The sequence below is a fragment of the Pseudophryne corroboree genome, chromosome 10 (assembly GCF_028390025.1).
Source record: "Pseudophryne corroboree isolate aPseCor3 chromosome 10, aPseCor3.hap2, whole genome shotgun sequence".
In the NCBI taxonomy this organism is placed as follows: domain Eukaryota; kingdom Metazoa; phylum Chordata; class Amphibia; order Anura; family Myobatrachidae; genus Pseudophryne; species Pseudophryne corroboree.
The window spans coordinates 322,154,516-322,169,829 of NC_086453.1; the positions used below are offsets into that span (position 1 = coordinate 322,154,516).

Sequence of the window (15,314 nt, forward strand, 5' to 3'; positions counted from 1 at the left end):
GTGCATATAATCACCGCAGTGATAGTAGTAGGAAGACACCTAGTCTGAATACCTCATAGAACTAGATAAAGGGCACAAAAGTTCATAATTGAGATGTCAAATGACTAAAGGTAATCGCCTGGTAAAGAATCTGTTTGCTGAAGAAGTGGATCCTTAAAGGTAACAAAGCATTTGAGAGAAAAATTTTTTTTAACTTGTTTATGATACCAAAAAAGCATTAATAAATAGACACAAGGGCAGAGCCAATTGTTGAAAAAATAGAAGGTTTGCAGGGAAATAGGATAAAGAATAGGAAGGTTCAGAAGTTGCTCTAACACTTCTGCTGTTTGTGATCAGAGGTCATAAACTTACTGCACCTGATATTCCCAAGAGGTCACCCTACTAGGTACTAATCAGGCTTGTCAGCGCTTAGCTTCCAAGATCGGATGAGATTGGGCGTTGCCGCTGAAATATGGCAGTAATAGAAACACTAGGACACAAATGAGAGAGTGTAATGAGTAGTGAGCAACAAAGGTACTTCTGCTGTCCAGTTTCTAGCGCAGATTCTCTGTTGCTGTGGGCATTGCAGAGAGTAGTCTCGCATTCTGGATGAGAGGGTACTAAAAAATAGTGGAGGTGAGATATGCTCAGAATAGGGAGGGAACCCTGCCTTCTGCTGTCCACTGTCTTATAATTATATAGCGGACAGTGGATGAGAGAGGTGGGTTAGGCTCGCCTATTGAAAAAAAGGGGGGGAAAAAAGGAAGAAATGGTAGTATAGTGAGATCACAACACAATGTTTCAGAAGTAAATGGATTGTGAAATAAAATAATCATAAAGTTAACGATTAACAGGAGAAAGGAAAATTAACACAGGCTGCATGATAATGGGATAGAAGTTTGCCAAATAGATATAGAGCCCTGTTATACAGAAGAGATTCTGAAAAAAAGTGTTACATTTAAGGGGAGAAACAAAGAAATGGTTTTGAAACAACAATTAAGGATCAAATTTGCAAACATAGAGATAACAATATTGGTTATGAGTCAATATCAGTTAAATAACATGATAATTGGAGTCCCAATGGGCACATACAATACCAGGGAGTACCAGGAAGTGATCTGAACTATAAAGAGTTCAGCATCACTGAGCACAGACGGACCGTTTCACCAGGGTGGCTTGTTCACTGTGTCAGGGCATAAGGGAAAGGCTGCCGTATTTAAGGTAAGGGGGGGAGGGATCAAGGAAGGCTTGGCATCATTAAGGATCCGGATTGGTGGAGGTCCATAGTGACATCATCCTCTTATTAAAAGGATTATGCTGATAAGAATAAGACAACAAAACAACAAAAGGCTGGCGTCTGTTCTTACTCCTAAAATGTCAAATCATGAGGAGGTGACTGCCATAAAAGTAATTCACTCAGATGTTCTGTGTATCGGGATCCCGCGATCGCGTCCGACCGGAAGTGTCGTCCTTGGCCGGAAGTCACGTGGTCGCGTGTGTTCCGGAGTTTGCGTTTCACCCGGAGTGACGTCAGGCCGGAAGTAAATTAATTCGATTACGCTGTGAGGCTGGAGTTGCTAAGTAACCGTTGCTAGATGCCAGATACACGGAAAAAGTTATTATCACGGCAAGTCGTGTTGCAATGCGTTTGTGCATCTGATTGCCATAGCATGCCTTAGTGTAACGGATCTTCAGGGCTTAAATCAAATAAGAAGCACTGAAAAAATATGATAAATATATAGGTAAATAATTTTTTTTTTTTTTTTTTTAAACTCCATGAAATAGAATATAATATAATGAGGAGAGGGGAGAGAGACAACTAAGTAGATAGGGTTCAGTTACGGATGTCAAATATTGAAAGAGGATGAATCTGAAAAGACAGTAAAATCCAAAAAATTTAAATGTAAATATCATGAAAAATATAACAGAGAGATGCAACAAATACGGCTACCGACAGGAGAATCAGCAGTGTTGTTAAGATAAAAACCTTTTTCATGTTTGGGCTGTGAGATTGATGTATAGATTCCCCAGATGGGAGGGTGGGAGAAGGTTTGTGATAGAACTGCAAAACCTGATGATATAAATAGTGGTGGCAAATAAATTGTAATCTATGATAAATGAGGAATTAAAGTGTGGAAGTGAAAGTGGAAACGATGCGTAGGGTTCTGTAGGGGCTGTGTGTGAAGAGGGGAAGGGGTGATGGGTGGATGCGTATGAAGCCAAGAATAAAAGTATGTTAGAAGGAAGTTTAAAAGATATCGCTGTTAATGGCTGGGTGTAAAATAAAGGGAAAAAAGGGAGAAGGGGGTGGGGGGAAGGAATGCAGAGGAGAAGAGAGAACGATTGAATGTTATGAGAAAAGAAAAGGTGGTAATAAGTGTATTATGCAGTGAGGAGGTGTGTTGAAAAATTTAAAGAAAGGCCGCATAGTTTATATGTTCATTCATGCCCTTAGGTGCTAGGCAATCCAGTTTAAAAGTCCATTCAGATTCATGTCTCAATAGCTCTTTAATGAGGTCGCCACCACGTATTCCCAAGCTGATTTTCTCTAGTCCAAAGGCTTTCAAGTCATTCGGGTTACTCCCATGGTGGTGATGGAAGTGGCGTACGACAGAGGTCAGTTTGAACAATTTATCAACTGCAATGCCATTGGAGTTGTGTACTGCATCTACTGCAGTTGCGACATGAAATACGTGGGTATTACTACAAGGGCCCTAAAACAACGTATTTTAGAACATGTTGGGTCTGTGAGGAATGCCTCAATTGATCTTTCAAAACATAAAAAACTGACCTCTGTCGCACGCCACCTCCATCACCATCATGGGAGTAACCCGAATGACTTGAAAGCCTTTGGACTAGAGAAAATCAGCTTGGGAATACGTGGTGGCGACCTCATTAAAGAGCTATTGAGACATGAATCTGAATGGACTTTTAAACTGGATTGCCTAGCACCTAAGGGCATGAATGAACATATAAACTATGCGGCCTTTCTTTAAATTTTTCAACACACCTCCTCACTGCATAATACACTTATTACCACCTTTTCTTTTCTCATAACATTCAATCGTTCTCTCTTCTCCTCTGCATTCCTTCCCCCCACCCCCTTCTCCCTTTTTTCCCTTTATTTCACACCCAGCCATTAACAGCGATATCTTTTAAACTTCCTTCTAACATACTTTTATTCTTGGCTTCATACGCATCCACCCATTACCCCTTCCCCTCTTCACACACAGCCCCTACAGAACCCTACGCATCGTTTCCACTTTCACTTCCACACTTTAATTCCTCATTTATCATAGATTACAATTTATTTGCCACCACTATTTATATCATCAGGTTTTGCAGTTCTATCACAAACCTTCTCCCACCCTCCCATCTGGGGAATCTATACATCAATCTCACAGCCCAAACATGAAAAAGGTTTTTATCTTAACAACACTGCTGATTCTCCTATTGGTAGCCGTATTTGTTGCATCTCTCTGTTATATTTTTCATGATTATATTTACATTTACATTTTTTGGATTTTACTGTCTTTTCAGATTCATCCTCTTTCAATATTTGACATCCGTAACTAAACCCTATCTACTTAGTTGTCTCTCTCCCTTCTCCTCATTATATTATATTCTATTTCATGGATTAAAAAAAAAAAATGTATTTACCTATTTATTTATCATATTTTTTCAGTGCTTCTTATTTGATTTAAGCCCTGAAGATCCGTTACACTAAGGCATGCTATGGCAATCAGATGAGCTACTAATATGCACAAACGCATTGCAACACGACTTGCCGTGATAAGAACTTTTTCCGTGTATCTGACCATCTAGCAACGGTTACTTAGCAACTCCAGCCTCACAGCGTAATCGAATGAATTTACTTCCGGCCTGACGTCACTCCGGGTGAAACGCAAACTCCAGAACACACGCGACCACGTGACTTCCGGCCAAGGACGACACTTCCGGTCGGACGCGATCGCGGGAGCCCGATACACAGAACATCTGAGTGATTACTTTTATGGCAGTCACCTCCTCATGATTTGACATTTTAGGAGTAAGAACAGACGCCAGCCTTTTGTTGTTTTGTTGTCTTATTCTTATCAGCATAATCCTTTTAATAAGAGGATGATGTCACTATGGACCTCCACCAATCCGGATCCTTAATGATGCCAGTAGAAGACTAGAAACAGTCAGACAAGTCCCCTGGGCGCAAAGCCGCCTGTACACTTCTGGTGTCAGAATAAATGCCACCACATTTACAAAACACAGATATTTAACACAACAAATAGACACCAGATTGCGTCCTAGGCGCTTAAAGAAATAGATAATTTGTACAATACGTTCCTTTTTGGAGATAGGATGACCTCAGAATTGGTTCCCGCCTTGTATTGTAATCTCGTCCGATTGTATAGTGCCGTGATTATTCAAACATGCGGAAGAAAAAAATAGCATACAATGTGTAGTATTTCTAATAGTCCAATAATGCCAGACAAATGAGGAATGGTTGTAGTGAGAAAGATGCTCCACAGATATCTTGCGTACCCCACTCACAATAAGGTGAATGTAGGTGTATCCATAAAGGTATCTTTTAGTGTGGTGATGTTAACTGCATCCAGACAACCAGACACTATATTGTGATGGTTTAATCAAACACAGGCGTACCCAAAACTCACACAAAGGAAGCAGAGGGCACTCCTTGAAAGGTATCTTTTACATTCAATTTTCTTCAAAGAAATAAAGCGTACCCCAACTCACACTGGCACAGAGAGTTGTAATCCCATCAAGGTTTCTTTATTCCGTAGTAGTGCTGTCAATAGACTTCAGTGCTTTGGTTTAATAACTCGCAGATATGCGGAAAAAAGGAAGTAACAACAAACAATGTGTGATATTGTTTCAAACCAAAAAAATGCACAGGATAGAAGGCACCGATACTACGTGGGACAATCGTGTTTAACGTACCCCACTCACATCAAAAAGGGTAATGGTAAGCCCATAAAGGTATCTTTCACATGGAAGCTGCCATACACTATAAAGTAGAGGCTTATCTAAGATGGATTGCTGTATGCAGGCGTACCCCAACTCACACTGGATAGATGGCATACGTTCCTATAGCAGTATCTTTCACACTGTGGCACTCAAATATAGGCGTACCCAAACTCACGTTGCAGTGGAATAGATGAATCCTATCAAGGTATCTTTTAAGGGCTCAAAAGCCTTCTCCAATCAGTGTATAATGGTGGGCAGATTCACAAAAAAAATATGTACAAATTTTTCCAAAAGAAAATAAAATGTCCATAAAAACAAAAATGTGCTTTATTCCAATCCAACAGAACAAAAGGTTTTTCAGATAAGAGAAAAATCCAGGTTCAATGTAAAACAATAAAAGTCCATAAAAAATATTTTCTATTAACCGCTAAAAAATACTTGAAAAAGAAAAATGGAAATCTTGCTACTCACAGTCCAGATAATGTCGACGCGTTTCGGTCGTGAGACCTTTGTCAAGACATATCTGAACTGTGAGGAGACTAGGTATTTATAAGGCCACTGGCCTATCTGTGAGTAGCAGGAAGTGATGCCGTCAATTAGCCAACTTCCTGTTCCTTAATTTCATTAATCATCACATTATGAGCAAAAGGCATAAAAGATATAGAATACATTGCAGTTTAAATGATGTTATTAAAAACATATCCATAGAATTCATATATTTGGCACAGAAGCATTCATTCTTAATCAATCGCACTGGTCACGCTTGGCCTTATGGGATTCGTAGTTCTCTGCGTCCGATTTGAGGTCCATATATGGTATTTCCGCCGGAACTGGAAGCGGAAATGACGTCACGGTCACTCATGCCAGCGCAATTTTCCGATGCATTCTGGTCTTTGTAGTTTGGTGTCCCGGACTTAATGGATAGCTGTGTACCATAACAATATGGTATTTCCGCCGAAACCGGAAGCGGAAATGACGTATCGGCCGCTCGTGTCAGCGCAATTATCTCAATGCATTCTGGTCTTTGTAGTCTGGTGTCCCGGACTCAATAGATAACTGTGTGCCATAACAGTAAAGAGAGTATTTAGGGGAGAACACAAAGAACAATCACCGCATTATAGCAATACTTTAAACAACAGTGTAATAAAACAATATCATATATTAGTGATTAATATGGACACTAATGACATCAGTTAAAAAAATATATAATAATGGAAATTACAAAAAATAAAAAAATATAGTGAAAGTAGGGCATAAAAACCGCTACTTAATGAAATGCTTCCCGGTCTCATTTGTAAACATATAATATTAGCAACCCTCATACAGCCCATAATTCACGTTATTTTCAAATATATGTATTAGGGTATTTCTGGTTGGATCATATCTAAGATATGTCTATAAGAACCATTTAAGCTCAAAGTCACTGTTGAGCCCTGTTGGAATGAGGGTATTATATGTGAAGATAGCCTTCATTTCTGCTTTGGCAAGTTGGGACAATGTGTCCCTATATCTGATATTATTTTTTATGTGTTTAATTCCATAGAAGCCCACAATGTTAGAAATTGCACAATTGTGGACCTTTTTGAAATGCAGTGAGAGAGAATGAGTCTCCAGGCCTTTTTTAATATTTCTTATATGTTCGCCCATCCTCACTTTTAAATCTCTAGTGGTTCTTCCGATGTAAAAAAGTGAGCAGGTACATTTTATAGCATAAACTACATTTTTAGTGTGACAAGTGATAAAATCTATGATTTTCACTTCAGTGTCGTTTATGCAAATGCTTTCGATCTTATTATGTCCCTCACTGGTGATATTTTTGCAACCTTGACATCCCCCACATCTGTAAAAACCTTTTGAGGTGATCCTTGATAAAGGTTGCACGGAGGGGAGACTGCTGGAGACAAGTTTGGATTTCAAATTGGGTGCTCTACGGTATATGTGAATAGGTTTTTCTGGGACAAGGGTGCCTATGACAGGGTCTTTCCGTAAGAGATCCCAATGTTTCCTGAATACCCCTTCAATCATACGGTGTTGAGAGGTGAACCCAGTGATGAATGCCCAGTCGAATTTGGAATCCTTTTTTAGGTCCAAATCGCTGTTGGTTTTTTTCTCAAGGAGGCTCTCTCTATTGATGTCCACAATTTTGGCTTTGGCAGTATCAATCTTGTCTCGATCATACCCACATGCCACAAATTTTTCTGTCATGGCATGTGCCTGTAATTCGAAAACTTTGTTGTCAGTACAGTTGCGTTTAAGACGTTTAAATTGACCTGTGGGAATCGAGTTCAGCCAGTTGTTGTGATGACAACTGGTAGCCTCAATAAAAGTACTAGAATCCGTGGGTTTGGAGTATGTTCTGGTGTGAATTGTATTGTCTTCTATATAGACGGTTATGTCCAGAAAGTTGATACTTGTATTGCTGTTTTCAAAAGTGAGTTTAATATTTAAATTGTTGGTATTCAGAAAGGAACAGAATTCAAACAAAGAATTCATCTCGCCCTTCCAGACGAAAAATATGTCGTCTATATATCTGGCATAGGACACCAGATCCGCCCCAAATGGGTTGTTGGACCAGATGTTGTTCAGTTCCCACAAACCCATAAACAAGTTTGCATAGCTTGGGGCGAATCTGGTGCCCATAGCCGTGCCCGTTTTTTGAATGTAGAAGTCGCTCCCAAACATAAAGAAATTATTATTGAGAATAAAGGTTATACCTTCTACCACCAACTCTTGAAGGTTTTTGGATAAATTGGATATGTTAAGAAAGTGTTTAACTGCTTGTATGCCGTCTGAATGGTCGATGATGGTATAAAGCGAGCTTACGTCCGCTGTTACCAAAATATAGTTACTCTGCCATTGGATCTTGTCTAACTGGCATAGATTTGCCCCAAGCTATGCAAACTTGTTTATGGGTTTGTGGGAACTGAACAACATCTGGTCCAACAACCCATTTGGGGCGGATCTGGTGTCCTATGCCTGATATATAGACGACATATTTTTCGTCTGGAAGGGCGAGATGAATTCTTTGTTTGAATTCTGTTCCTTTCTGAATACCAACAATTTAAATATTAAACTCACTTTTGAAAACAGCAATACAAGTATCAACTTTCTGGACATAACCGTCTATATAGAAGACAATACAATTCACACCAGAACATACTCCAAACCCACGGATTCTAGTACTTTTATTGAGGCTACCAGTTGTCATCACAACAACTGGCTGAACTCGATTCCCACAGGTCAATTTAAACGTCTTAAACGCAACTGTACTGACAACAAAGTTTTCGAATTACAGGCACATGCCATGACAGAAAAATTTGTGGCATGTGGGTATGATCGAGACAAGATTGATACTGCCAAAGCCAAAATTGTGGACATCAATAGAGAGAGCCTCCTTGAGAAAAAAACCAACAGCGATTTGGACCTAAAAAAGGATTCCAAATTCGACTGGGCATTCATCACTGGGTTCACCTCTCAACACCGTATGATTGAAGGGGTATTCAGGAAACATTGGGATCTCTTACGGAAAGACCCTGTCATAGGCACCCTTGTCCCAGAAAAACCTATTCACATATACCGTAGAGCACCCAATTTGAAATCCAAACTTGTCTCCAGCAGTCTCCCCTCCGTGCAACCTTTATCAAGGATCACCTCAAAAGGTTTTTACAGATGTGGGGGATGTCAAGGTTGCAAAAATATCACCAGTGAGGGACATAATAAGATCGAAAGCATTTGCATAAACGACACTGAAGTGAAAATCATAGATTTTATCACTTGTCACACTAAAAATGTAGTTTATGCTATAAAATGTACCTGCTCACTTTTTTACATCGGAAGAACCACTAGAGATTTAAAAGTGAGGATGGGCGAACATATAAGAAATATTAAAAAAGGCCTGGAGACTCATTCTCTCTCACTGCATTTCAAAAAGGTCCACAATTGTGCAATTTCTAACATTGTGGGCTTCTATGGAATTAAACACATAAAAAATAATATCAGATATAGGGACACATTGTCCCAACTTGCCAAAGCAGAAATGAAGGCTATCTTCACATATAATACCCTCATTCCAACAGGGCTCAACAGTGACTTTGAGCTTAAATGGTTCTTATAGACATATCTTAGATATGATCCAACCAGAAATACCCTAATACATATATTTGAAAATAACGTGAATTATGGGCTGTATGAGGGTTGCTAATATTATATGTTTACAAATGAGACCGGGAAGCATTTCATTAAGTAGCGGTTTTTATGCCCTACTTTCACTATATTTTTTTATTTTTTGTAATTTCCATTATTATATATTTTTTTAACTGATGTCATTAGTGTCCATATTAATCACTAATATATGATATTGTTTTATTACACTGTTGTTTAAAGTATTGCTATAATGCGGTGATTGTTCTTTGTGTTCTCCCCTAAATACTCTCTTTACTGTTATGGCACACAGTTATCTATTGAGTCCGGGACACCAGACTACAAAGACCAGAATGCATTGAGATAATTGCGCTGACACGAGCGGCCGATACGTCATTTACGCTTCCGGTTTCGGCGGAAATACCATATTGTTATGGTACACAGCTATCCATTAAGTCCGGGACACCAAACTACAAAGACCAGAATGCATCGGAAAATTGCGCTGGCATGAGTGACCGTGACGTCATTTCCGCTTCCAGTTCCGGCGGAAATACCATATATGGACCTCAAATCGGACGCAGAGAACTACGAATCCCATAAGGCCAAGCGTGACCAGTGCGATTGATTAAGAATGAATGCTTCTGTGCCAAATATATGAATTCTATGGATATGTTTTTAATAACATCATTTAAACTGCAATGTATTCTATATCTTTTATGCCTTTTGCTCATAATGTGATGATTAATGAAATTAAGGAACAGGAAGTTGGCTAATTGACGGCATCACTTCCTGCTACTCACAGATAGGCCAGTGGCCTTATAAATACCTAGTCTCCTCACAGTTCAGATATGTCTTGACAAAGGTCTCACGACCGAAACGCGTCGACATTATCTGGACTGTGAGTAGCAAGATTTCCATTTTTCTTTTTCAAGTATTTTTTAGCGGTTAATAGAAAATATTTTTTATGGACTTTTATTGTTTTACATTGAACCTGGATTTTTCTCTTATCTGAAAAACCTTTTGTTCTGTTGGATTGGAATAAAGCACATTTTTGTTTTTATGGACATTTTATTTTCTTTTGGAAAAATTTGTACATATTTTTTTTGTGAATCTGCCCACCATTATACACTGATTGGAGAAGGCTTTTGAGCCCTTAAAAGATACCTTGATAGGATTCATCTATTCCACTGCAACGTGAGTTTGGGTACGCCTATATTTGAGTGCCACAGTGTGAAAGATACTGCTATAGGAACGTATGCCATCTATCCAGTGTGAGTTGGGGTACGCCTGCATACAGCAATCCATCTTAGATAAGCCTCTACTTTATAGTGTATGGCAGCTTCCATGTGAAAGATACCTTTATGGGCTTACCATTACCCTTTTTGATGTGAGTGGGGTACGTTAAACACGATTGTCCCACGTAGTATCGGTGCCTTCTATCCTGTGCATTTTTTTGGTTTGAAACAATATCACACATTGTTTGTTGTTACTTCCTTTTTTCCGCATATCTGCGAGTTATTAAACCAAAGCACTGAAGTCTATTGACAGCACTACTACGGAATAAAGAAACCTTGATGGGATTACAACTCTCTGTGCCAGTGTGAGTTGGGGTACGCTTTATTTCTTTGAAGAAAATTGAATGTAAAAGATACCTTTCAAGGAGTGCCCTCTGCTTCCTTTGTGTGAGTTTTGGGTACGCCTGTGTTTGATTAAACCATCACAATATAGTGTCTGGTTGTCTGGATGCAGTTAACATCACCACACTAAAAGATACCTTTATGGATACACCTACATTCACCTTATTGTGAGTGGGGTACGCAAGATATCTGTGGAGCATCTTTCTCACTACAACCATTCCTCATTTGTCTGGCATTATTGGACTATTAGAAATACTACACATTGTATGCTATTTTTTTCTTCCGCATGTTTGAATAATCACGGCACTATACAATCGGACGAGATTACAATACAAGGCGGGAACCAATTCTGAGGTCATCCTATCTCCAAAAAGGAACGTATTGTACAAATTATCTATTTCTTTAAGCGCCTAGGACGCAATCTGGTGTCTATTTGTTGTGTTAAATACCTTAATGATGCCAAGCCGTCCTTGATCCCTCCCCCCTTACCTTAAATACGGCAGCCTTTCCCTTATGCCCTGACACAGTGAACAAGCCACCCTGGTGAAACGGTCCGTCTGTGCTCAGTGATGCTGAACTCTTTATTGTTCAGATCACTTCCTGGTACTCCCTGGTATTGTATGTGCCCATTGGGACTCCAATTATCATGTTATTTAACTGATATTGACTCATAACCAATATTGTTATCTCTATGTTTGCAAATTTGATCCTTAATTGTTGTTTCAAAACCATTTCTTTGTTTCTCCCCTTAAATGTAACACTTTTTTTCAGAATCTCTTCTGTATAACAGGGCTCTATATCTATTTGGTAAACTTCTATCCCATTATCATGCAGCCTGTGTTTATTTTCCTTTCTCCTGTTAATCGTTAACTTTATGATTATTTTATTTCACAATCCATTTACTTCTGAAACATTGTGATCTCACTATACTACCATTTCTTCCTTTTTTTCCTTGTTTTTCCTCCTTTTTTTTCAATAGGCGAGCCTAACCCACCTCTCTCATCCACTGTCCGCTATATAATTATAAGACAGTGGACAGCAGAAGGCAGGGTTCCCTCCCTATTCTGAGCATATCTCACCTCCACTATTTTTTAGTACCCTCTCATCCAGATGCGAGACTACTCTCTGCAATGCCCACAGCAACAGAGAATCTGCGCTAGAAACTGGACAGCAGAAGTACCTCTGTTGCTCACTACTCATTACACTCTCTCATTTGTGTCCTAGTGTTTCTATTACTGCCATATTTCAGTGGCAACGCCCAATCTCATCCGATCTTGGAAGCTAAGCGCTGACAAGCCTGATTAGTACCTAGTAGGGTGACCTCTTGGGAATATCAGGTGCAGTAAGTTTATGACCTCTGATCACAAACAGCAGAAGTGTTAGAGCAACTTCTGAACCTTCCTATTCTTTATCCTATTTCCCTGCAAACCTTCTATTTTTTCAACAATTGGCTCTGCCCTTGTGTCTATTTATTAATGCTTTTTTGGTATCATAAACAAGTTAAAAAATGTTTTTCTCTCAAATGCTTTGTTACCTTTAAGGATCCACTTCTTCAGCAAACAGATTCTTTCCAGGCGATCACCTTTAGTCATTTGACATCTCAATTATGAACTTTTGTGCCCTTTATCTATTTCTATGAGGTATTCAGACTAGGGGGTAAATTTACTAAGATTCGTATTTTCCAGATTCAGGTCAAAGTTCAATCACGAATGACATCGAAAGTGTAAAACAGCAACTTTTTGAATTGATTACGACTAATTTACTAAGCTGTCGTATTCGGGTTTTTCTTTTGTTCCGATGTCGATGTCATTCGTGGTTTTTTTTCTATTTTTACGGCAGTGATTAGCAAAACACTGCCGACTTTTTTTACAATCAATCTCGGCCGGATCTGTGTGATCCGTGCTGGGGTTTATTTTTTTTTTTTTTTTAATTAAACACTGTAAAATAATTAAAAAAAATGCGTGGGGTCCCCCCTCCTAAGCATAACCAGCCTCGGGCTCTTTGAGCCGATCCTGGTTGCAAAAATATGTGGAAAAAAATGACAGGGGTTCCCCCATATTTAAGCAACCAGCATCGGGCTCTGCGCCTGGTCCTGGTCCCAAAAATACGGGGGACAAAAAGAGTAGGGGTCCCCCGTATTTTTAAAACCAGCACCGGGCTCCACTAGCTGGACAGATAATGCCACAGCCGGGGGTCACTTTTATATAGTGCCCTGCGGCCGTGGCATCAAAAATCCAACTAGTCACCCCTGGCCGGGGTACCCTGGGGGAGTGGGGACCCCTTCAATCAAGGGGTCCCCCCCCCCCCAGCCACCCAAGGGCCAGGGGTGAAGCCCGAGGCTGTCCCCCCCCATCCAATGGGCTGCGGATGGGGAGGCTGATAGCCTTTGTTGTAAAAGAAAAGATATTGTTTTTAGTAGCAGTACTACAAGGCCCAGCAAGCCTCCCCCGCATGCTGGTACTTGGAGAACCACAAGTACCAGCATGCGACGGAAAAACGGGCCCGCTGGTACCTGTAGTACTACTACTAAAAAAATACCCAAAAAAAGACAAGACACACACACACACCGTGAAAGTATAATTTTATTACATACATACACACATACATACATACTTACCTTAAGTTCCCACGCAGGTCGGTCCTCTTCTCCAGTAGAATCCAAGGGGTACCTGTTGAAGAAATTATACTCACGAGATCCAGGGGTCCAGGCTCCTCGGGAAATCCAGGGGTAATCCACGTACTTGCATAAAATAAGAAAACGGAAAGCCGAGCCACGAACTGAAAGGGGCCCCATGTTTTCACATGGGACTCCTTTCCACGAATGCCAGAAACCCACTCTGACTGATGTCTAAGTGGGTTTCTTCAGCCAATCAGGGAGTGCCACGTTGTAGCACTCTCCTGATCAGCTGTGTGCTCCTGTCCTCACTGACAGGCAGCACACGGCAGTGTTACAATGTAGCGCCTATGCGCTACATTGTAACCAATGATGGGAACTTTCTGCCCTGCGGTTGACCTAAAGTGACGTCACCGCTGAGCAGAAAGTTCCCAGCATTGGTTACAATGTAGCGCATAGGCGCTACATTGTAACACTGCCGTGTGCTGCCTGTCAGTGAGGACAGGACCACACAGCTGATCAGGAGAGTGCTACAACGTGGCACTCCCTGATTGGCTGAAGAAACCCACTTAGACATCAGTCAGAGTGGGTTTCTGGCATTCGTGGAAAGGAGTCCCATGTGAAAACATGGGGCCCCTTTCAGTTCGTGGCTCGGCTTTCCGTTTTCTTATTTTATGCAAGTACGTGGATTACCCCTGGATTTCCCGAGGAGCCTGGACCCCTGGATCTCGTGAGTATAATTTCTTCAACAGGTACCCCTTGGATTCTACTGGAGAAGAGGACCGACCTGCGTGGGAACTTAAGGTAAGTATGTATGTATGTGTGTATGTATGTAATAAAATTATACTTTCACGGTGTGTGTGTCTTGTCTTTTTTTGGGTATTTTTTTAGTAGTAGTACTACAGGTACCAGCGGGCCCGTTTTTCCGTCGCATGCTGGTACTTGTGGTTCTCCAAGTACCAGCATGCGGGGGAGGCTTGCTGGGCCTTGTAGTACTGCTACTAAAAACAATATCTTTTCTTTTACAACAAAGGCTATCAGCCTCCCCATCCGCAGCCCATTGGATGGGGGGGGACAGCCTCGGGCTTCACCCCTGGCCCTTGGGTGGCTGGGGGGGGGACCCCTTGATTGAAGGGGTCCCCACTCCCCCAGGGTACCCCGGCCAGGAGTGACTAGTTGGATTTTTGATGCCACGGCCGCAGGGCACTATATAAAAGTGACCCCCGGCTGTGGCATTATCTGTCCAGCTAGTGGAGCCCGGTGCTGGTTTTAAAAATACGGGGGACCCCTACTCTTTTTGTCCCCCGTATTTTTGGGACCAGGACCAGGCGCAGAGCCCGATGCTGGTTGCTTAAATATGGGGGAACCCCTGTCATTTTTTTCCCCATATTTCTGCAACCAGGATCGGCTCAAAGAGCCCGAGGCTGGTTATGCTTAGGAGGGGGGACCACACGCAATTTTTTTTGAAAAAATAAGCACTTTCCCACCCCTTCCCACTGATATACATGCACGGATCTCATGGATCCGTGCATGCCTATCCAATCACGAATAAAAAAAAAAGGTCTGTTTTTTTTAGCACTTTTTTACGAGTTGTAATTTTTCACGGCAGTGTTTGTTTGTTTTTTGCTTTGCACTTCTTAGTAAATGACCGAGATTCATACTTAAACAGCCGCGTTTTGACCGATGGTGTATTCATTCGTAATTTTTTACTTGGACTTGCAAAAAATTACGAATGCCCTCATCTCTGCCGTGATTAGTGTTTAGTAAATTACCGAGATGACACTTTGATGAAAAAACGGCATCTCGGTCAAAATCGGGAGCTTAGTAAATTTCCCCCTAGGTGTCTCCCTACTACTATCACTGCGGTGATTATATGCACATGTCGTCTACCTCTACCCCATTATTGATTTCTGATCTACTCAGGCACCAATTCATTGTACTTTTCGTTATATTTTTCACCACAG

At 40.8% G+C, this 15,314-nt stretch overlaps 1 non-coding gene and 1 pseudogene across 1 annotated transcript; one reads left to right on the top strand and one right to left on the bottom strand.

Moving 5' to 3' along the window:
- Positions 1 to 344: 344 nt before the first annotated feature.
- On the bottom strand, positions 345 to 463 carry LOC134967426 (5S ribosomal RNA). Its single transcript, XR_010188907.1, has one exon. It is a non-coding gene; the product is annotated as a 5S ribosomal RNA (ribosomal RNA).
- Positions 464 to 11,966: 11,503 nt separating this feature from the next.
- Positions 11,967 to 12,085, top strand: LOC134968040 (5S ribosomal RNA; annotated as a pseudogene).
- The last annotated feature ends 3,229 nt before the right edge of the window (positions 12,086 to 15,314 follow it).